This window comes from Gastrolobium bilobum, unplaced genomic scaffold (genome assembly GCF_033153095.1).
Source record: "Gastrolobium bilobum isolate Gb01-03AN ecotype WA unplaced genomic scaffold, APGP_CSIRO_Gbil_v1 utg609, whole genome shotgun sequence".
NCBI classification, from domain to species: domain Eukaryota; kingdom Viridiplantae; phylum Streptophyta; class Magnoliopsida; order Fabales; family Fabaceae; genus Gastrolobium; species Gastrolobium bilobum.
This window is the reverse complement of record NW_026899102.1, coordinates 394,381-418,260: the sequence shown is the minus strand read 5'-3', so window position 1 is coordinate 418,260 and position 23,880 is coordinate 394,381. Positions and strand designations below refer to the sequence as shown.

At 32.9% G+C, this 23,880-nt stretch overlaps 1 pseudogene; it reads right to left on the bottom strand.

Annotated features, from left to right (window-relative positions):
- Nucleotides 1-473: 473 nt before the first annotated feature.
- Nucleotides 474-4,649, bottom strand: LOC133287238 (serine/threonine/tyrosine-protein kinase HT1-like; annotated as a pseudogene).
- Nucleotides 4,650-23,880: the final 19,231 nt, after the last annotated feature.

Here is a 23,880-nt window from a genome sequence, read left to right as displayed (position 1 = left end):
AATGTAGTAGTTGTCGTTGCGTTAATGCAATTCTCAGGTTGTTTGGTGAGTGGATGGATGTTGTTGCTGAGTTCAGTTTGCCTCTGGTTGTTGGTAGTTGGTAATCAACTTTTGCATAAATCCACAACATATCATAATTGTACATGTGGCTTTTTACTAGTTAATTAAGTAATTCCATTTTAACATTATCTTACTAAACTGAAACGAAGCTCACAGTATTATAATGCACTACAATTATGAATGCAAGATAGTATATTCAGTTGTATCAATCTTGATTTTTGGTTAATCAAATAACTCATCCCATAGTCACAAAAAGAAAAGGGATGAAAAGAGAGAGCCAAAGTTGAATTTTCCCTAAAGTACAGTTACATAATTCAAGTGAAAGAACATGAAGTATGTATAAACTATAATGGACTATATATATATTAAAGTAATATGAGTATCAATATGGATAGATATACATTGTAAGGGAATCAGGCATGTACAGGTATTGAGGAGCTCATGGAAACACAGCCTTTTAGGCGTTCAATAATTACATTTCTGTTGACTAACCTTGAATGATGAGATAGAGGTAAGCCCTCATTCACACATCATCATACTTCTCCAGAGCAGACACAATATCACTGAAATCTGGCCTCTTTGAAGGGTTTGCTGACCAACAACGCTTTATCAAATGTGCTAGTGCTGGCTGACAACTAGAAGGCAGTGGAGGCCTTTCATTCTGCTCAAAATCATTGAATCAGTTTTTGAATTAAATTACTTATGATAACATTAAGCATTTTTCATTTTGCTTAAGACTAAAGTATTGTGAGGTACACAAAGCATTTAACATAATAAAGAAGACATCATTTGGAGTTTAGACATAGCTATCTAACCTTCTCAACCACTGCAAAAGCAGCTTGGACAGGGGTCATTCCTTGGAAGGGAAGTAGAGCAGTTGTGAGCTCCCAAAGCACAATACACCAAAACTATACAGATCAACTTTAAGTGTATAAGGTTTTTCCTTAATCATCTCTAGTGCCATCCAACGATATGTGCCCATGTTTCCTTTGGTCTCCCGGCATCTTGTTTCAAGACATGATGTACCAAAATCTGCCACCTCAACCCTCATATCATAATTGAGAAGCAAGTTATTTGACTTGAGATCTCTGTGCATCACACCTTGTGAATGAAGGTATTCCATTCCCCTAGATATGTCAAGAGCCTAACTATTGAAAGTGAGTATGGCTCTTTCTTGTTCAGATACATCCTCAGAGTTCCTTGTGACATGTATTCTATTATGATACAGTACACGGGCGATTTTTTACACGTTGCAATAAACTGTAAATTAAGTTTCATTTCAAAATCAAACCTTATTCATCCATTACTTACTAAAAGGCATTAGAAATACCCCTGCAAGTAAAGATTACACGATCAACCACCACACATAAATGTTAGGCTTTCCTGATCCATGTCAATCTACTTGTTAAGATAGTACAATTTCCTCTTTGCCCCTCTGAAATTTTTTCACTTTGACAAACAAGACCTTAGTAGTTCATGAAATTTATTATCCGTTTTACTAAAGTGGTAAGTGGCAGTGGTTTTTTATGGGGAAAACCAAAACTACAGCTAAAATTAGAAGAAGGAAAGGTATATATTAACTCATAAACTTAGCTCTTGCTTACCTCCAAGTTCAAAACCCTCACAGACAAAAACCCATAAAGATAAACAAACAAACTAACATGGGGACAAGAAGATTAAATTGCATAAGAAGGCTTATGATATATATATATATATATATATATATATATGAGATAGGATTCGTTTACAAACTTTTTTTTGCAAATTACACTAAATACGACCGGTCGTACACTACATGATTAAAATATGACCCGTCGTACTTAGTGTAATTTGTAAGAGTTTGTAAACAACAAAGTTTGTAAATATAACTTGTCCATATATATATATGGGTTCGCTTTTTGTCATGTCACATGACAAGACCATTTTCCTGCACACACAAATCAAGTGTGGGTCCCACGCTTAAAAAAAAAGTCAAACTAAAATCAGGATACGGTACCGTATCCTCAAGATACGTTGCCGGATCCTTGTTGCAAGAATGAACAATGTCATTCCTGCAACATGATTCTTATATTTCCCTATATATATATATATATATATATGGGGAAAACATTTCTCAAGCTGCTTGAGATAATGTTCTCTCCGGCTAAGTGAAACTACGTCGTTTTGCATTCAGATTTCAAGTAAAATAATAATTTTATTTTCTAAATAGAACATCCACTATTCCATCTTCGTTCCCTTTTAGTCAATCACAGAGCTCTTCATCCTCAATCCCTAATCAGAGAGCGTTCTTCTCCTTCGTTGCTGGTCATTCTTTCTCTGAATCATTTTCCCTCTCAGTTCTTGGACGTTCACTGCTCTCTCCACCATTTGCTGCAACGCCCGTGCTCAACCAAAGACAGGTATTTGACTCTAGTTCATCAGTGCCCTAATCTATCATGTTCTTTAGTTATCCTTGTTCATAGTGATGATAAGATAAGAAATCATAGACGATGTTAATTGTTCGGGCAGAATGCAATTTCTTGAAATTATGTTACCTTCATTTACTTTTTTTAAGTCACTTTATTCTGCATTTTAAGCCTAAAACAGATACTTGTTATCCAGCATTTCTCTTTGTTGTTACTGTATTTATTTTATGTGTGAGGATAATGCTTCCATAACTTGTCCCATTTGCCTGCACCTGATTTTTTTTTTTCCTTTTATTGTTCATTACTCTAGTCAGCGAGCTGTCACAACTGCATTGTGGTGTAACTTTCTTGTTTTTTCTCTCAAATTTGGAGTATGGTTAGCTTCCTCTAGCCATGTTATGTTGGCTGAAGTTGTGCACTCTGTTGCTGATTTTGCAAACCAGGTATGTCAGTGCTTTAGACTCTGTTTGATTTTTTGAAAAAAGGGGATATTCTAAGAAAAAGGGACTAAATGGCAACACAAAAAAAGTATTTTATTTAATTTTTAAAAGTCTTAAGTAATAGGCAAGGATATTGTCTCAATCCTGTCAACTGACTAGCATATGCTAGATAGAGATGACTGGTCCTCCAACTGGAGTTCTAGTAGCCAAACAATGCATAACAAAGCGATGAAGAGGCAGAGTAGAGTTCTTTGTGCTTTTTTATTGCTTTCTAGTTTGTATTCTGTTCGTATTTATAGCTAATAGTAAATACCAGTATGCAAAATAGTCATATGATTCATATGAGAAATGAAAAAGAGAAAGAAATAAAGATGGTTAGAAGATACCATTTGTTTTTTATTTTATTTTTATTCTTTTTTTAAATTTGTAGACGGATTGGAAACATAGGAGGAGACCAGAAATTAGGAAACTAATACATGAAGGGTTATAGTGTAGCAGACCAGAACCTTGAGCTCTTATGTACTAGTGCATTGGGAAGATTTCGCTTGTGATTACAAGGGGAAAGGAATTAAACGAGGAAACAAAATGAAAGTTACTCATCATACATTATCAGTTAAATAACACTAAAGCCCGGGACAGAGGGCAGGAAAATAAGTGAAGCTATATAACAAAGGTTTCTTTTTCTTTCATTTCAGTACTGACATTTACAGCATGTTTTGAGATTCTGCGGACTGCATTATAACCCACAAGGGTACATATTGGAACATAGCTAAATCTCAAGTCCTATGGCTATGGAGAAACTTCAGATGACGTGTATTAAGCATGGTAAAGGCAAAGAAGGTCAAAAGGGTGGCCAGAGCTCAAAACATTGTCAGCAAACATTGAACAACATAAATCATTAATGTCTCAACAAACCCACCTCAGTCAGCATCGATAACCTATAGGTTTCGCAAATTGGGGCACCGACTAGCAAGACTTTTTAGAATTTTTTTTTTAAAATCTGAATCGACGAAGACGGCATAAGAGAAGTGCGCTCTGATCAACCATTATCAACGCTCTGTTATTCTTCCAACCCATTATCAACGCTCTTCAACGTGGTTCAGATTGGGGATGAAGAGCTCTGTGATTGACTAAAAGGGAACGAAGATGGAATAGTGGATGTTCTATTTAGAAAATAAAATTATTATTTTACTTGAAATCTGAATGCAAAACGACGTAGTTTCACTTAGCCGGAGAGAACATTATCTCAAGCAGCTTGAGAAATGTTTTCCCCTATATATATATATATATATATATATATATATATATATATATATATTAACTACAGTAACACCTTTACCTGCACTATGTTATGATTAAAGAGACGTGAAAGTAAAGCCACTTCAGACTTAAATTGTTGCTCTAGCAACACTCTTCTCTCTGCGTCCTGTGTTGGAATCCTCACCATTTTCACAGCAACGGCTCTCTGCTTGTAAATTGCACGGTAAATCCTACTGTGAGCTCCAGAAGCAAGCGTGTTACCTATAAAAAGCTGCGATAAGTCTGCAGTCCATTCCTCTTGGTCCTCTTTTGAAGCCTCCCATGTCTCCACATTCTCAGAGTCCAATATCATAGACCATGATTCCATGCTATCAAATCTCTTCCTTTCCATGTTCTCCATGTCACAATCAAACTTGGTCTTGGAAGAACATGAGGGTGCTGGTAAAGGTTTACTTTCGAAGCCGTGGAAACATGAGCCAGCCATTGAAGCTAGCTCTTTCTAAGGTTCTTTGAAAATGGGTGTATTTGAGTTTGTGAAACCTTTCAGTGATTTTATACTTGTCAAAAAGGAGAGTCAAAAGGAAGTTTCCTCCTGAATGTGTGAATCGATTTCATGAAGTGCATAAACTGATTTCGAAGCATGTGCTCCAACGAAGGATGAAGAATATGTCCAGGTTTTCATGCAAACTCATCAAATCAAAGAAGACCCTTTATTTGAATGTCATTATTATGGAACCAGACCACAGTTTTTCATGTCAAGTAATGATTACTTCGTGTATCAAAGTTGTGATGGATAAAAAATCTTACAGCATAACAGAACCTGCAGAAACAGAGAGGGATGTTGGGATTTCATTGCTTAAGGAATTGGAGGGCCAAATGGAAGGAGATGTCATAAAAAATGAAACTGTACCAGTGAAAGAGAAGAAGAAGAAGAAGCAGTTTTCACGGTTTTTTCTAATAAGATTGGGTCGTTTAGCAGCGTAAAGATGAATTCAAAGGCAAAAGCTTCAAGGGTGTCTCGTGACTGCTTGGTTCAAAAGCAAAATAGTTGAGAGAAAGAGAGTTACTTTTTTGCTCGATTAATTCAACTTCATTGGTTATGTTTGGGTTTCTTTTCTTGCATTATCATCAATGCTAAAGACTTGAGCTTTGTGATGAGCTCATCCAACAATTGGCACTACTTGCAGTCTTCTCAGACTTTGGATATATCCCACCCTTGTTGGGACCCAAAAAAGTCCTAGAATACAAGTGGCATGTAAACTAACAAAAAGGACAAAAAAAGCACTAAACAAGTGCCAACTACCTAGTCAAGAACCGCTATGACTTAACGATTTTTCCCTCTGATGTGAAAAATGAAAATTCTGTATGCTAATTAAGGTACTGGGTGGTACACATGGTACCTTATTTGACGGATTTGGATGACCTATTAGTATTGAACTATTGTGTGCTCAACCTCACAAGGCTCCTTTATTCCAATAGAGCACTAGACCGAAAGATAACAATTTGATAGAGGAAGACAAGATGTTCTTTCAAGCATTTTAATTTTCCATAATTGAAGGCTTACAATTGAAGCATTGATATGCAATTTTGCAAAGTAGAGATTCTAAGCGTGGAATCAGGCCTTTGAAAGAAACAAAAGACAAGGTGTGGAATCTAATTGAAGGCTAATATTTTGAGAAAGAGATTAAAAATGTGAAGAAAAAAAAGTTGAAAGAAGAAAGAGGAAGAGATCATAATACTCGTACCAAACCTTCTCTTTCATCATTCAAGATTTCTTTGCAATCACACAATGTGGCCCGCAAACAGTTAGATTTCCCAATGAATAGGCTATGCTGGTTTAAATGTTGCGGTGCTTTGTGGTGTGGGCTTATCAGATGTGCCACAGTAAAGAAAAGATGGTTGTTTTTTGTTGGGCAAGTCAAAAGAATCACATATTCAAAGTTATTTCACCAAATGTTGTAATTTAACATTTTTGACTGTATACTTGGATACTAATTCAAATTCATGTTCCGATAAAAACCAAAAAAGTTATCAAAAAAATCTTCAAAGAGGATTTCATCAGTAATGTGATATGTAATCTCTTTCAGAAATTTTCAAAGAGGTTGGAGGTTTGTCCCGACTTTGGTGAGATACCATGCAAGATATAAGTCATGTGAGAAGGCTAAATATATAATTGTGTATGATTTAATGAAGGCCTTTATTAATCTCATGCAATTGGAGAGGATTCTCTCATGCAATAGAGATAATTATGTGTGAGACTCACCCATTATAGAAAAAGAAAAATAGAATAAAAAAGTAACACGAAAATCGATGTATGTGTAGGAGAGAAAAATTCTCTCCTACAATATATTTTCCCTTTAATGAATGGCTAAATGGCAATTTTGGTTGGCTTTGAAAATAGTGTCATAAAAGTCATAACCAATTGATGGAGGTGGTTATTTAAAGATAATGGGAAATATGTATTAAAAAAAAAGATAATGGGAAATTGTCCTTTTGTGATAATTGTTGGTTTCTTGAAATAAGAGACTACTCATCTTTAATCTCCACTATGCTTCAATATAATTACCATCAAGAAAGAAAAACATGAAAGAAATAAAGGGCTAGGAGATGGATAAATCATCAAGGGATTTTAAAGATTGAAAAATCTTCCGCAATCAAAGTTTATAAGAATCACGGAGAAAGATTAGTATTCCTAATTCCAAATTTATGTATGTGAAAACATGGTTATCCAAGATCCATTTGTGTTCTTGTATGATGAACCCTAAGGTAGAGGACACGAAATTTATGTTTTACATGTGGTATCAGAGCTTGTGTTTGGGAATTCATTTTTTCTAGTATGATTTCTGGATTATTGTTGGGTTTTGAAATTGATCCAAGAAAGATTGGTTCCGTTATGGATAAATCATCGATATTTGGAATTTATCTTCTCTTCAAATTTCTGAAAACCTGAAATGTTGGCTACTGTTCATTACTATTCATGATTCGCGAATCAAGTTTAGCAATGTTTGCATGAGATGGAATTGAACCTATTACCACTTATATGACTAGGTTGCATTTTGTCAACTGAACTAGTGACAATTTTATGATATATATTCACACTATGTGTGTGTGACTTTTATGCTTCTTTGGAAATTATGAATAACAACCGTATGAATACTCATAATTGTCAATAATGTATGAGTTTTGCATTTAAGTATGGTGGATTTGTTAGTCTGGTCAAATCTTTATGAAATATTTTATTTCCAAATATTATGGTGATGTTTTAATTACCCATGACCTTGATGCTATGAAAGTTATGTTTGTGTTGTGGGTTAATTGAAGTTCGTTATTATAAAGCAGTTAAGGATCAACCCAAAGGTTGGTTATTTGTCTTTAAAATAATCGAGCATGAATGTTGGTATTGTTCATACACTTCTAGTTTATTTAGATTTTATACATCCAAAGATGATAAATATTTCTAGTTGGGGTATCCATCATTGCCGAATTATATGATATTTCCATTAGCATCATTATGATTGAATGTTGTGTATTAACGAATCACCCAAAGGTGAATATTAACATGCATTGTATGAAGTATATTTGAAAATCTGTGAAGCATATTGATATGTGAAATGTGTAACTCAATGCATTAATATTTTTAAAATTATTTTTCCTTGCAGTACCGTTCTTACACATTCGATGTTCTCAACTGTTGCAATTTTTAATGGACTAAAATTCTCTAATGGAATGAGTAAATCCAATTTTACCTTGGGGTAATGGATCTGGATTTGGCTCTTAGAGAAGGAAAACCAAGTGTTATTATTGCTGCAAGCATTGAGGAGGAAAGGGTCCATTTTAAAAATTGGGAAAAATCTAACAGGTTAAGTCTGATGTACATGCGAATGAGTATTGGTGGCAACATTAAGTCATCTCTTCCACAAACTGAAAATGCCAAAGAAATTATGAAACTTGCGTAAGAGCACTTCCAAACAGCTGACAAGTCTCTTGCTGTGACACTTAGGAGTACATTGACCACCATGAAATTTGATGGTTCATGTACTATGCATGAGCATGTTGTTTAAATGACAAACATTGTAGCAAGACTTAAGTCATTGGGAATGGACTTGCATGAGAATTTCCTAGTGCAATTCATCCTAAACTCATTACCGACTGAGTATGCTCAATTCCAAATGAACTATAATACCATGAAAGATAAATAGAATGTGCATGAACTGCATAATATGCTAGTTTAGAAGGAAACTAGACTCAAGAACCAGAGAATTCATTCCATCAATTATGTCAAACATCAAGGAGCTGAAAACAAAAGTGATAAGAAAATGAGAAGAAGGGAAGAGGACCCCTAAAGATTTACGAGGGCATCTTCTCTAAAATCCACAAGAAGGGACATTATGGAAACATATGCAATTTTTGTATGAAGGAATGATACTTCCAAAAGGATTTCCCGAAGTATAAGACCTTGTTTGAAAAGAAAGGGTTTCCTTTTAACCCAAACCACAAAGCCAAATGAAAAGTTTGTCTTTATGGGAAATGGAGTGGAGGTTCCAGTAGAAGCTCTTGGGTACGTACCGTTCAATCCTTGACAATGGACATCATTTGGACTTATTTGAAACTCTTTATGTACCCAGTATATCTAGGAATTTTGTTTCAATTTCAAAACATGATAAAGCTAGATATTCTTTTAAATTTGGTTATGGTTGTTTCATTTATACCAGCACAATCATTTGATTAGTAATGATACTTTATATGATGGATTATATAAATTATGTCTTGATAATCTATATGATGAAACACTTATGACCCTGCATCATAATTGTTGGCACTAAACATACTTTAATGAATGAAAATTCTGCTTACTTGTGGCGTAAACGTTTGAGACATATTTTCAAATAAAGAATGGAAATATTAGTAAAGAATGAAATCCTTCTGGATTTAGATTTTACTGATCTAAATGTTTGTGTGGATTGTGTTAAAGGAAAACAAACAAAACACACAATGAAAGGAACCACAAGAAGCACTTAGCTTTTTAAAATTATACACATTGATATTTATGGTCCTTTTGATGTTAACACTTTTAATAAAGAAAAATATTGTATCACCTTCATTGATGATTTTTCACGGTATGTTATATCTATTTGCTTCATGATAAATCTCAAGATATAAATGCTTTAGAGATTTACATTGATTAAGTTGAAAGGAAATTAGACAAAAAAAGTGAAAATTATCAGGTCTGATAGGGATGGTGATTATTATGGAAGGTATGATGAAAGCGAACAACTTCCAGGCCTATTCATTAAATTTCTTAAAAAGCGTAGCATTTGTTGTCAATACACAATGCCGGGTACACCACAACAGAATGGTGTACCAGAAAGGCGTAATAGGACCTTGTTAGATATGGTTAGGAGTATGTTGAGTAATTCTTCTTTACCCATTTCATTATAGACTTATGATATAAAAACTGTCATGTATTTATTAAATAGGGTTCCTAGTAAGGCAATTCTAAAGACTCCTTTTAAACTGTGAACTGGAAGGAAACCTAGCTTAAGGCACCTGCATGTTTGGGGTTTCCAGGAAGAAATTAGATAGGGTATAGAGTTTAATGTCATAATCATATTACAAGGATTATTGAAACTGAAAATGCTAGGTTCATTGAGGATGGTGAAGTTAGTGGGACAGAAACACTACATAGAATGGATATTCAAGAAGTTAGAGTAAAAGTTCCCTTGACTTGTGTCTCTAGTAAAGTTATTGTTCCTCGTGTTATTGAATTGACTAATAATAATGAATAACAACAAATGAATGATACCACTACTTATAATGGAATTACTGCAAATAAACCGAATGAAGTAATTGTAGAAGCACCACAATAAATAACTTTAAGAAAATCTTGAAGAGAAAGGAGATCTGGTATTTCTGATGATTATGTGGTATATTTACAAGAGTCTAAATTTGACTTGGGTATTTAGCATTATCCAGTTACATTTTCACAAGCCTTTAATAGTGAAAGTGGTGGCAAGTGGTTAGATGCTATGAAAGATGAGTTAAAATTTATGAAACATAATGAAATTTGAGACCTTATTAAGTTACCAAAAGGTTGTAAGAGTTTGTCGTAAATGGGTCTTTAAGACCAAATGTGACTTTCACGGTAACTTAGAATGTTACAAGGCCAGACTTGTTGCAAAAGGTTTTACTCAGAAAGATAGCATTGACTATAAAGAAATATTTTCACCAGTATTTATGAAGGATTCCCTAAGAATCATTATGGCATGGGTGGCTCATTATGATCTAGAGTTGCACCAAATGGATGTAAAAATTATATTTTTAAATGGAAATTTAGAGGAAGATGTGTACATAGACCAACCAATGAGGTTCACAGAAAAGGGGGAAAAACACATGGTGTGCAAAACTTAAGAAGTCAATATATGGACTTAAACAAGCTTCAAGACAATGGTACCTTAAGTTCGATGATACCGTTGTTTTCTTTGGATTTAAAGAAAATATTGTTAATTGTGAATATATCTGAAAATGAGTGGGAGCGAGTTTATATTACTGATTCTGTATATTGATGATATATTGCTTGCAACTGATGATATTAGTCTTTTAAATGAGACTAAGAAGTTTTTCTCTAGTAACTTTGAAATGAAAGATATGGGTGAGCAGCTTATATGATTGGGATAGAAATATTTTGTGATAGATCACAAGGATTGTTGGGCTTGTCTCAAAAAACATATATTAATAAAGTTTTAGATAGATTCAAAATGGAAAACTACTCATAATCTCTAGTTCCAATTCAAAAAATAGACAAATTTAATCTCATGCAACGTCCTCAAATTGAATTGAAATGAAAAGAAATGGAAGCAATTCTATATGCATCACTAGTTGGGAGCTTAGTATATGCTCAGACTTGTACGAGACCAGATATCAATTTTGTAGTTAGAATGTTGGGGAGATACCACAATAATCCTAGTATGGATCATTGAAAAGTTGCAAAGAAAATTCTAAAAAATCTGCAAGGCACTGAAGATCATTATAGGAGGTCTAACAACCTTGAATGATTGGATACACAAATTTAGATTTTGTCAGATATGTCGATACAAGAAAATCAACTTTTGAGTACTTATATCTTTTAGCTGGAGGAATATATCATGGAAAAGTGAAAAATAGTCTGTAATTGTTGCATCCACTATGGAAGCTAAATTTGTGGAATGCTTTGAGGCCATAGTTTAGGGTAAATGGCTATTGAATTTTATTTCAGGGCTTGGATTGGTAGACAATATTGATAGGCCGCTAAAATTTTATTGTGATAATTGTGCAGCAGTTTTCTTTTCTAAAAATGATAAGTATTCCAAAAGTGCTAAGCATATGGAGTTAAAATACTTTGCCGTTAAAAAAAGATTTAGAAACATAAAGTGTCAATAAAGCATGTTAAAACCAATATTATGTTTGCTAATCCCTTAGCGAAGGGATTACCGCCCAAGATATTTACTTGTCATGTATATAGTACGGGCATTATGTAAACTAGTGAATGTTGATAATTATTGTTATGTATTGACTATTGACACTCTGAGGTCATTAATGTATATGTTTATGATATTTTCCTTTTTTTAGTTTATGTATGCATGCATGAATGTATGATGACATTGATAAACATGACTTACCCCTAATGAAGACATTATTGTTGGACATAATAGTATATTTCCCATTAAAGTATCATATTAGGGAGAAGAATCAATATAGTGGTACATGGAAAGAATTATCCCGATTTGATAGTATAGAACCCCATGACTCTTATTGGTTTTGTTCCTAATTATGACTTATGATAAAACAAATATATGATGTAATAAATAATAATAATAATAATTAATAAATACATTATTATTATTAAATATATATATAAACAAATACAAATATATATTAAAGTATTAAAGATAATTGATATATATATATATATATATATATATATATATATATATATATATATATAAAGGATATAGCAAGGAGGAGGCCACGTGGAACACCCTCTCCAAGCCACAATTACCATGCTCTTAGATTAGGATGATGTAAATTGAATGATGTAAGTATAGTGATGTAGGATAATTAAAAAAAAAAGGAGTGAATCAGCGCCCAACATATATATATATATATATATATATATATATATATATATATATATATATATATATATATATATGGGGCAGGATATTCTTACACCGGTGTAAGAATTAGAAGTCTTACACTCAATCTTAATCATTGAACTACTTGCATCCAATGGCTCACATTACTAAAAAATTTGAACCATTAGATAAAAATGGAATCAACAAATAAGATTGAGAGTGTAACTTACACTGGTGTAAAATGATCCTGACCCTATATATATATATATATATATATATATATATATATATATATATGCATTATCTCATTTTCATTCTGTTAGGAAAGTAAGGTAAAGTTGAGAAGAAAAAAATTTACAGAGAGGAAGAGAGAATACGAAAGAGAAAGAAGACGAAGATATAATAATAGAGGATTGGTAATATTGAGAGAGTAAAACCTTCTCTCTATTTTTCTTCTTTTCAGTTATATTTTCTTTAGAATTGATTTTTAGAAAGTTGTAATGTTGTTACTTAATTTCTTCTCTTATTTAAATTATTCTCATCTATAGTTTTACCTTAATCTTTTATTTAAATTGGTTTTACCTGTCTTTTTATTGTGATTTTTATCTACTTTTAAATTTTCTCTAGCAGTAAAATATAATAAGAATGAATTATTTGGTACCAAATGAATATTAACAGAACATGTAAATTTTAACTAAATGATACTGCTGTGAAATGACCTACAAAAGTTTGGGTTCAGAAGGTTTTAGGATAAGGGACGTCTTATCATGGCTTGAGCTCTGCCATAACATAACTCTTACATGCAGAAGACCCACAAAATTGAAAATTTAATTAGCTTCAGTTAAATATTACACAATTTAATATTATCATCTATGATATTATTTCAGTTTATGAAATATACTTGAGAGATTGATATTTTCCGTTATTACGGCTGGAACTGGTTATAGTTTAAAAATCTCAATGTTACTAAGAATTATCTCACGTTTGTTTATTTTGTACTAACCTTTCCAAAAAACCATCATACCTAACTTATCTTTTTCTGGAGAAGGATGTACTGTGAATATTTATTTTTATGACGATCGTTGGGAATTCTACATAATAGTTGGGAACCAAGGAGCTGTAGCCATATTCCATGCAGGCAGTGTGGAAACCTACACCTATAGGCTAGACTAGAATGAGAAGTATATATTGAATAAATGTGAATAACCTTATGTAGTTAAGAATGTAGTATATGTGGGGAACGAATGTAAAATATTTGTACTAACTTACATCCATGTATAAATAATGAAAGATGTTAGTATTTCCAGTTAATCTTCCTAAATTTATTTATTTATTATTATTAAATATATTTGGTTGAAAACAATGTGATATTCTCTATATTTGAAACTTTAAAGGATGTTACATATGAAACCTTTAGCCGAAATGTGCGCATTAAAATTGATATTTCATTAAATCATAGAATGACATTTTATCACATGAGCCAAGAGGTAGAATTTAAGATATGACTTATGTGTGACTGATATGTGAATGACAAATGTGTAAATGTGTACGATTTAATAAATGGCTAAATGGTAATTTGGTTGGCCTTGGGAAGGGTGTCATAAAAGTCATAACCACTTGATGGGAGCGGTTATCTAAAGGTAATAGGGAATTGTCCTTTTGTGATAATTGTTGGCTTTTTGAAATAAGAGACTACCCATCTTCAATCTCAACCTAAGAGAGTTTTATGCTTCATCATTATTACCATCAAGAAAGAAAAACATGAAAGAAAAAAGGGGCTAGGAGATCGATAAATCATCAAGGGGTTTTAGGATTGAAGAATCTTCCGCAATCAAAGTTTATAAGAATCATGGAGAAAAATTAGTATTCCTAATTCCAAATTTATGTATGTGAAAACATGATTATCCAATATCCATTTGTGTTCTTGTATGATGAACCCTAAGGTAGAGGACATAAAATTTATGTTTTACATGTGATATCAGAGCTTGTGTTTAGGAATTCATGTTTTTCCTAGTATGATTTCTGAATTATTGTTGGGAATTCATGTGATATGAGAGCTCTTGAATAATTTGCTGATTTGTTACAGTCTGTTCTCTAAGAGCTTCTGTCACCCGGGTAAATGCATTAGTTACTGGGTTAACTTCTGGTTCAGAAGTTGAAGATGTTTGTCTTATATCTGTCATAGATCTATATATATTGTTTCATGGTAGTGATTTGATCAGGCTCATTACTAAATAATTCAAAGTATGCATGATCTATAAAAAAATACTGAGCAAGTATAATACATATGAATAGTTTAGGTCTTTTATTTACCTGAACCATTTGGCTTTAATATCATAAAATGTAACACCTTATATAGCTAGTTAGCATGGAAAATATCACATTACTTCTTTAAAAATATCTTAATGATAAAATAAGAAAAAAAAAAAAAATATAAACATTTTAAACATCATTATAATTTAAAACACATGATAAAATAAACATTTTTAATATACTTTGGACATAGATTTGAGTCAAGTACATAGATTTTTACATTCTAGCTATTTTACATTAATTCTACATTCTAGACTATTTTACATCAGCTCGGTACATGGATTACATCCTAACTACTTGAAGTCATAAGTTTGTACACTGCTTTAGTCTTGTCTAGTATATTCTATATGCATAAGTTTCCACCCTATCCTAATAAAATATGGCCGCCACTTCTTGATTCCCCAGCATGATATAAAATTCTGAACGATCCTCAAAGAAGTAAATGGTCACTCCCCATCCTTCACTAGTAAAACAGAAACTAGGCGTATTGTTCTCTGGAAAAGTTAGCATAAAAATGAACACACGTGAGATAAATCTAAAAAATATTGAGATTTTATAATTATAACCAATCCAGCCATAATAACGAAAAATATCATTCTCTCAAATATGTTCATAATGAGAAAATAATAACAAAAAAATAAACATATGAAAATTTGTGTAATATTTAATTAAAACTATTAAAGCCCAAAATTTTGTGGGACTCTCTGCATGCAAAAGGTTATGATTAATGGAGCTCAAACCAAGTAAGGCGTCCCTTATAATATTACCGTGTAAGTTCAAATCTTTATGAGTCAGTTAACATCAAAATCATACAATTAAATATTACATATTGTATTAATATTCATTTTATACCAAAGGAATTATCAATCTTATAACTAACTTCATAAAACTAAAATTTGAAGAATAAAAATAAAAGATAAAGGTAAAGTTAGAAATAAAACCAAATAGAAGAAGAAATTTACGAAGAGAGTTTGACAGAGTACAATACCATCACAGTTTTCTAAAAATTACTAAAAGAAAACTTTAAATATAAACAAATAATTGAAAAAGAAAGAAAATAAAAAAATGAATTGCTCCTATAATATTACCCTTCTCTTTTCATTTTCATTTTCCTTCTCTCTTCCTCTTTCTCCTTTCTCTTTTCTTTTCTTTTCTTTCTCTCAGTTTCCTTTCTTTTCTCTCTACATGTTTTCCTTTCTTTTGTTTCCTACGTAACCACTAACAATTGGGGGTATTTATATTGTATGATAATTTTGTCTTTTTTTTTTATAAAAATCCAAGAAATCTTATTCATTACTTCAAAAAAAAATTAAACTAGTCAATACAATCTAAACTAGCCAATACATTTGGCTTGAAGGGGTGTTTTCACGTGCCACCTCTTGCCATATATATATTTTTTATAAATTATATTATTTAATAATTTAAATATTTATTTATTTACTATTATTTATTTATTTTTATTTCTATGTATATATATATATATATTTCTTTATTATTATTATTATTTGAATATTACAAATTCACATCTAAATTCTAAGATCTATAATCTCACTATATTATAGAGATTGGTATTTTATCTTGATTTAGAAATTATGCGCATAAACTTTATGCAAAAGAAAATTGAATAGAAAAGATGTGTTGAGCTACTACGGAAGTAATAACTCCTAAAGAAGTTAGAGCAAGGACGATTAATTATTTTACGGTACAGAAAAAACACATGTATATGTGATATTAGATACTAACAAGTTATATTTATTTATGGGGTTTATGCCTCTTATGTCACTGCATTGAAAACAAATTTACAGTTCTTACATCGATTCCTGTGCTCAGCTTTTTTCTTTTCCTTTTTAAAAAAAATAAATGGAACCCACAGCTACTGTCTCTACCGCAGAAGATGGCTCTTCTCCTTTAAAAGAAGAAATTGTTTTTCCTTTATTTATATATCTACGTATTAACTATCTATCTAAATAACTAAAAATATATTCAAATAAACAAACATATCATGGTTGGGAAGGGAGGGAAGGGGGAGGATTGTCAAAGGCTTTTGCAATAATTAGAAAGAATTGGGCTCAAAACATGTTATTATGGGATGGTTATATTTACAAACTTTTTTGTTTACAAATTCTCATAAACTACATTATCTTCTTCTGAGAGAATATTAGGTCACACTATCTACTATTTTCTCTCAGGAGAACTTAGTGTATTTGTAAAAAAATTTGTAAACGGATCATTCCCCTATTATTAGAAGCGAAAATGAGTAATATGGACTTGTGCAATAGAATCTATATCAAAGCAATCCACTAAACTCATCAAATTCCGTAACAAATAAGCTCTTCGATGACAAACGCTTCAATTTGATTTTTTTGGTGTGTTTGTATCAGTTTCGTGATAGTATTATTTATACATAATTTTTTCAGAAACTATTATTTTTATCTTTTAGAAAATATCAAAATAATTTTTTAAGGCTTATAATTTATTTTAAAAATGTTACTTAAATACTATAAAAAATTTAAGGATTTAATATTTTTGTTTTTGCTGCAAATATATTTTTTTGTTACATTCACATACAAGTGACACTGTACAAAAAAAGAGACAAAAAATTTGTGGGACCTGTATAGAATTTTTTTTCAAAAATTTAAACATGTTTTTTAACTAAGAAAAAGCAATTCTGGTATAAAAAAATGCAAACAATGAACAGTATCAACAGTAAAACAAACTTAACTACTGATAGATGTTACAGTTAAACAACTACAACTAATCAACCCGATATTGTTACCCATTGTAGATTTCACAACCTGAGGACCAAACTTCGGGAAAATGTTACTACAAGTTAGCAAATTATTAAAAAAAATTATATTTATGATAAAAATTCATAAAGAGTCTTTAATGTAAAATTATTTTTCAGTAATAGTAATAGTGGAGAGGGTTTTTTTTTTACTCCAGAGTAAGACTTTAATGTCTTATTCTCCATCTCAGCCGTTGATGAACAAAAATCGACGGTTGTCATTTATAATGCAATTAATAGTTAATTAATTAATATAACTTCCTAAACTATAACCGTTGAATGGACGAAAATCAACGGCTAGGATGGAGAGTAAGACTTATAAATCTTACTCTGGAGTCAAATGATCTCTCTTCATAATAATATTCAGATTAAATTTAATTTTTTTAAAAACTTTTATTTTAATATTAATTTTTAACGGTCTATAGGCGGGAAAAAAAAGAAAAATAAGGCTTAGGCCCTCATTGAGTATTGTTTCTAAAAACAATTTTTTATTTTTCAGAAGAAAAAAAAAACCCTTTTGATAAGATCTATTATATAAAAAAAATAATTAAAAAATGTAACCATTTTTTTGTTTTCAAAATCAAATTTAAAGAACATGTCTATGTTATTTTTGTTTTATATTTTGACTTTTAATTTTTAAAACAAAAAAAAAAACATAAAAAACATATTTTTATAACTCTTTTACAAAACAGTTTTAAGAATAAGAAAAATCAAAATACAATCAAATGGACCCTTAGTCTTTCTAATTTGAGAAAAACTAGACAGACAGGCTTATTAAGTTAGCTGAGGAAAGTATTATTGATCAAGTTTCTCATAGATAAAAATTAATTCGGTGATCTGTTTCTCTCTTTCTCCTTTATCATCACATTCTCTCTTTCTCTCTCTCTTTTTGGGACCTCCAATACACGGACACCGCAATTTTTGAAAATTTTGTCAGTCGGACATGTGCCCAACACGGACACGTTCCGACACGCGGTCAACATTTGAAGACACGTGGTCAACTCTCCGATACGTTCTGACACGTTTTTCGGACACACAGTCAACCTTTTTCGACACGCGGTCAACACTCAGACACGTTCGGACAAGTTTTTTTTTAAATCTTAATTTTATTTTATTAACTAAATAAATAATAATAATTTATAAATTAATTTTTTTCGGTTATGAAATATGATATGAAAAATTAACAAAGTACAAAAAATTATTTTTATTTATATTTATGTTATGAAATTTAAATATTTGATTAGTTATATCACTTATTATGAACTCTTAAATGTATTAAATATAAATTATATTATATATATTCAAATTTTTATTTAATATCAAAACGTGTCCCAACGTGTCGAAATATGACATTTTTTATAATTAACGTATCAGTGTGTCGTGTCCCGTATCAGTGCATTGGGACCATGTGTGCCCAGACACATTAAATTTACTTCTCATAGACGGGCTTAACTTTGGGCTTAACCTTTTCCTTCAATATTAATTTTTTATTTAAGAAACTCCCTCCCCCCGCCTCAAAATAATAATAATAAGGGTTTTATTTTTCTTATGTCACATAAGATAAATCTTCTCTCCTACTCTCATAACAAATGATGGGACTCACTTTATTTTATTTTTTAAAAAGAGAAAAAAATAAAACACAAAAATCGAAGTGAGAGTAAAAAATAAAATTTCTCTTATGTGACATAAGAGAAATAAAACCCTAACAATAAACCCTTTCTCTTTAATGTATTTTATTGTCATCTACTCTTTATCATGCAATTAAGCTAGCTGAGGAACGTATTAGTAATCATGTTTCTCATAGACAGGCTTAACCTTGGTCAGAACGTACTTTAAGTAAAAATCAAACAATTGCATTTTAAGTAACATTTATCATAAAAACCTCAATGTATCAATAAAGCCACACCTCGTAATTATACATGGAATTAATCAAATTGGGATATTAGTTTTAGCTATGGTTGCAATTAATTTTTTAGTGTTGTGGCATTTCTGCGTACGTTCCACATTAAAAAGGAACTGTCAGTTTCTCAAGATTGGCAGTGACCCATAGCAAACAAGAAAATCTCTGTCATTAAAGAAAAATTAAAAAGAAGGAAAATATAAGGGACCCTCACTGACAAATGATCAAAGCTTATCATAGAATGGAGTAAACCATTAGATAATGTCACGCTATATCTATATAGGGTCAACTTAGTTCATGTATATTGATGTTTACATAAAGTAACTAAAATTTCAATCATTTGAAAAGGAAGTTCATATCTACAATATATGGCCCCAAAATTTATATATGAAGTAGATTGATCTCCACAAAATTTGCTACGTCAGTTAGGTCTTATTAGTTAGTTCTTCTCTTGTCTTAATGTCTTGAACATTATTAATTTTTTTTTCTCAATGTTCTTTTGACGATATTTTATTCGATAGATATTGCGTAATTCAGCTACGTATATTCATAAGAGAAACAGATATCGAAAGCTTGGAGAGAAAGAGTGATAGAAAAAACAAAATATATGAATAATGGTGCACAAAATACCAAATAGAGACAATTATTATATTTATAATATAGTATACTAATATGCTATGTAGCTAGGCACAATACATAATTGTACTCAAAATCCTTTTGAATAGGGTATATGAATGTAAGATTGAGATACGTAATGCCAAAGTTCGGGGTACATATGATTAGCTTAAGAAAGCAAAAGAATGAAAAGACCACCCACCTTCCTTGCACAGTGTTAGGATAAGATCACCTTTGATCTTATTCTTCAACTAATGAAGACCAAGTCTTTAGGAAGAGTTTGTTAATATCTTGTATCTGTATAGTTTGGTTAAGATAGTTTGTTTGTTCTCCATATAGTATTGTTACGATAGTATTAGTATTGTTACGATAGTTTGTTATCGTTTGTTTCAGTTTGTTGTCATTTGTATATATAATTGGCTATCTGCCACAAAGCAATACAACACTTATCATTCAATCCTTTCATACTTTTCTATATGGTATCAGTTTAACAGTAACGATCCAATTTCCCATGGCTGATTCAGATTCTTTCGCCGCCAATGACAATACCAATGCAAAACTCACATCAGAAGCAGCCATCGAACCTACCCTTAAACCTTCTGATCCTGTTCGATGCAGCCACTGTGGTAAGCTATACCATGATGTCTCTAAATGTTACCAACTTCATGGCAAACCACCCTATGGTCGGGGTAGAGGACGTGGCAAACCCTATGACAAAAGGAACTACACAATTAGTTCTCCTGCACCACAAACTGCAGCTGCCATACCTACGTTTTCCAACCCGAATTTCGTTCCAAATCTGACTCCTGAGATTCTTCAGCAGATTGCCAACATGGTTGTCTCTCCCTCTACACCCTCTGCTAATACTACAACACTTTCTGGTAAGCACATTCCAAATTACACCTGGTTAGTGGATAGTGGTGCTTCTCAACACATGACTGGGAATCTTCAATTAATCTCGAATGTTGAATCCATTCCACCTACTTCCATAGGCTTACCAGATGGTGATCAACTCGTATCAGTTCAACGAGGAATTTTTCAGTTGACATCCAATATTATTCTTCAGGATGTGTTATATGTTCCACAATTAAAATGCAATCTTATCTCAGTTGCTCAATTACTTGCTGATACAAATTGCATTATTTCTTTTACTCACACTGGATGTGAATTGCAGGACCCCACAACGAGGATCAAGATTGGACTGGGTAGATTGCAGGCTGGTGTTTATGTGCATGACTCCTTAAATAAAAGATCCTCCTTTACTGCATGTACTGCTAAAAAACAACAGACTGCAGATATTTGGCATCGTCGCTTGGGTCATCCGTCATTTCAGTCCTTGCATTTTCTCCCTTTTGTTACAATGAATAAACATAAGGAAATTTCTTCTTCAGTATGCGATATTTGCCTTAGAGCACAACAAACTCGCACTGTATTTCCTGTTAGCATTAATAAAACTACTTCATGTTTTGATCTTATTCATTGTGACATATGGGGTCCATATCAAACTGCTTCTTTAACTGGTGCAAGATATTTTTTAACTATTGTGGATGATTTTAGCCGAAATGTCTGGGTTTATTTAATGAAGACTAAAACTGAAACGTTCCAATACTTATCTCAGTTTCTCTTGATGGTTCGTACTCAGTTCAATGCCAATGTCAAAATAATACGATCTGACAATGGTTCAGAGTTCTGTGCTACTAATCTTCGTAAGGTTTACTCAGACATGGGGATTATACACCAAACGTCATGTGTGGACACACCACAACAAAATGGACGAGTCGAACGGAAACACAGACACATTTTGAATGTAGCACGGGCACTACGCTTTCAAGCTCATCTTCCCATTGAATTTTGGGGAGAATGTGTTCTCACTGCTGTTCATCTAATCAACAGGACCCCGACACCTCTTCTTCAAGGACAGACTCCATTTGAACGCCTTTTTAATCGTACACCAAACTACGATCACATTCGTGTCTTCGGATGCCTTTGTTATGCTCATCCACGTCCCAAATCGTCAGACGAGTTTGCTGCAAGGTCAGTCCGATGCCTGTTTCTGGGATACCCTTTTGGCAAGAAAGGATGGAGGCTTTATAACCTTGATACACAGACCATATTTGTCTCTAAAGATGTGGTATTTGAAGAAACCATCTTTCCCTATGAAACCCAAACAGAAACTCCTACCAACATTGAAGTTTCCCAACTGATGCAGTCTCATGTTGAAGCAGAACCAACACCGGCTGCACATGACACATCTTCTTCCACTCAATCAGTTGATTGCGAAATTGCACCACATCCTACAACTCCTGCAGATGTTGACCAACGCTCTTTACCTTTGGTTGCACACTATGAACAATCCATACTACCAGGAACTGTTACATCAGATAATCTAGTCGACCAACATGAACAGTCTCAAATACCATCAACTACTGCATCAGAAACTTTGGGTCGTGGTCACCGTTCTCGCCATCCTCCCAAATATCTCAAGGATTATACATGCACCAATGTCATAGCACATAATCCAGCAGCCTTTTCTACCTCCTCCAGTCTATCCTCAGGTATTCCTTATCCCATTGCTAACTTTGTTTCTTGTTCTAAATTTTCTCCCGAACATCAACAGTTTCTTGCTGCCATTTCTTCTGGAGTCGAACCTAAATCATTCAAAGAAGCTATCACAGATGAACGATGGCGTTTAGCAATGCGAAAGGAAATTGATGCACTTGAGCAAAACAAAACATGGGAGCTTACTTCTTTGCCACCTGGTAAACGTGCAATCCCTTGTAAGTGGGTCTACCGCATCAAATACAATTCAGATGGTACTGTGGAGCGATTCAAAGCACGGCTGGTAATTGCTGGTAATAATCAAATACCTGGCGAAGATTACTTTGACACATATGCTCCTGTAGCAAAGATGGTTAGTGTGAGGACACTTCTGGCAGTAGCAGTTGCCAAGAAGTGGAAATTATACCAGTTAGATGTTACAAACGCCTTCTTACACGGAGATCTTAAAGAGGAAGTTTATATGCGAGTTCCTCAAGGCTTCCAGCATCACAAACCCCATCAAGTATGCCGCTTATATAAATCACTCTATGGATTGCGACAGTCCCCCAGAAATTGGTTTGCTACGTTGCGGTCATCTCTTGAGTCCTACGGTTTTACTCAATCTAAGGCTGATTATACTCTATTCACCTTACACAAGAATGGTCACTTCATCGCTCTTCTCATCTATGTTGATGATATTATCTTAACTGGGGATGGTGCAACCACATGCAATGCTGTCAAAACTTTCCTCCATTCATGCTTCCATATCAAAGATTTGGGGATTTTAAAATATTTTCTTGGAATAGAAATGGCTCACAGTTCTTCTGGTCTCTTTCTAAGCCAACGAAAATATGCTCTCGACATATTGGAAGATGCTGGCCTCCTTGCATGCAAACCTTGTGACTTTCCTCTTGAAACAAATCATAAACTTGCTATTACAGAAAGTCCCACTTTCTCGGATCCAGCACGGTACAGAAGGCTCATATGACGTCTAGTTTATCTGACTATTACCAGACCCGAGTTAAGCTACTCCGTCCATGTTTTATCGCAATTCATGCAGAATCCCACCGAAGCTCAATATGAAGCTGTCTTACGTATTTTGCGATACATAAAAGCTAACCCCGGTCAAGGATTACTGCTTCAATCAGAAAATGACCTTCTTCTTCGAGCTTATTCTGATTCCGATTGGGCTAGCTGTCCACTTACCAGGCGATCAGTCACAGGCTATTTTATTATGTTAGGCACTTCCCCTATCTCTTGGAAAACAAAGAAACAGCCTACAGTGTCACGCTCCTCTGCAGAGGCTGAATATCGCGCAATGGCAGCAGCCACAGCTGAGTTATTATGGATCAAATCGTTCTTAAACTCTCTTGATGTTCCCCATTCACAGCCAATGCTTTTACATTGTGATAACCAATCTGCTATGCAAATAGCTGCTAATCCAGTGTTCCAC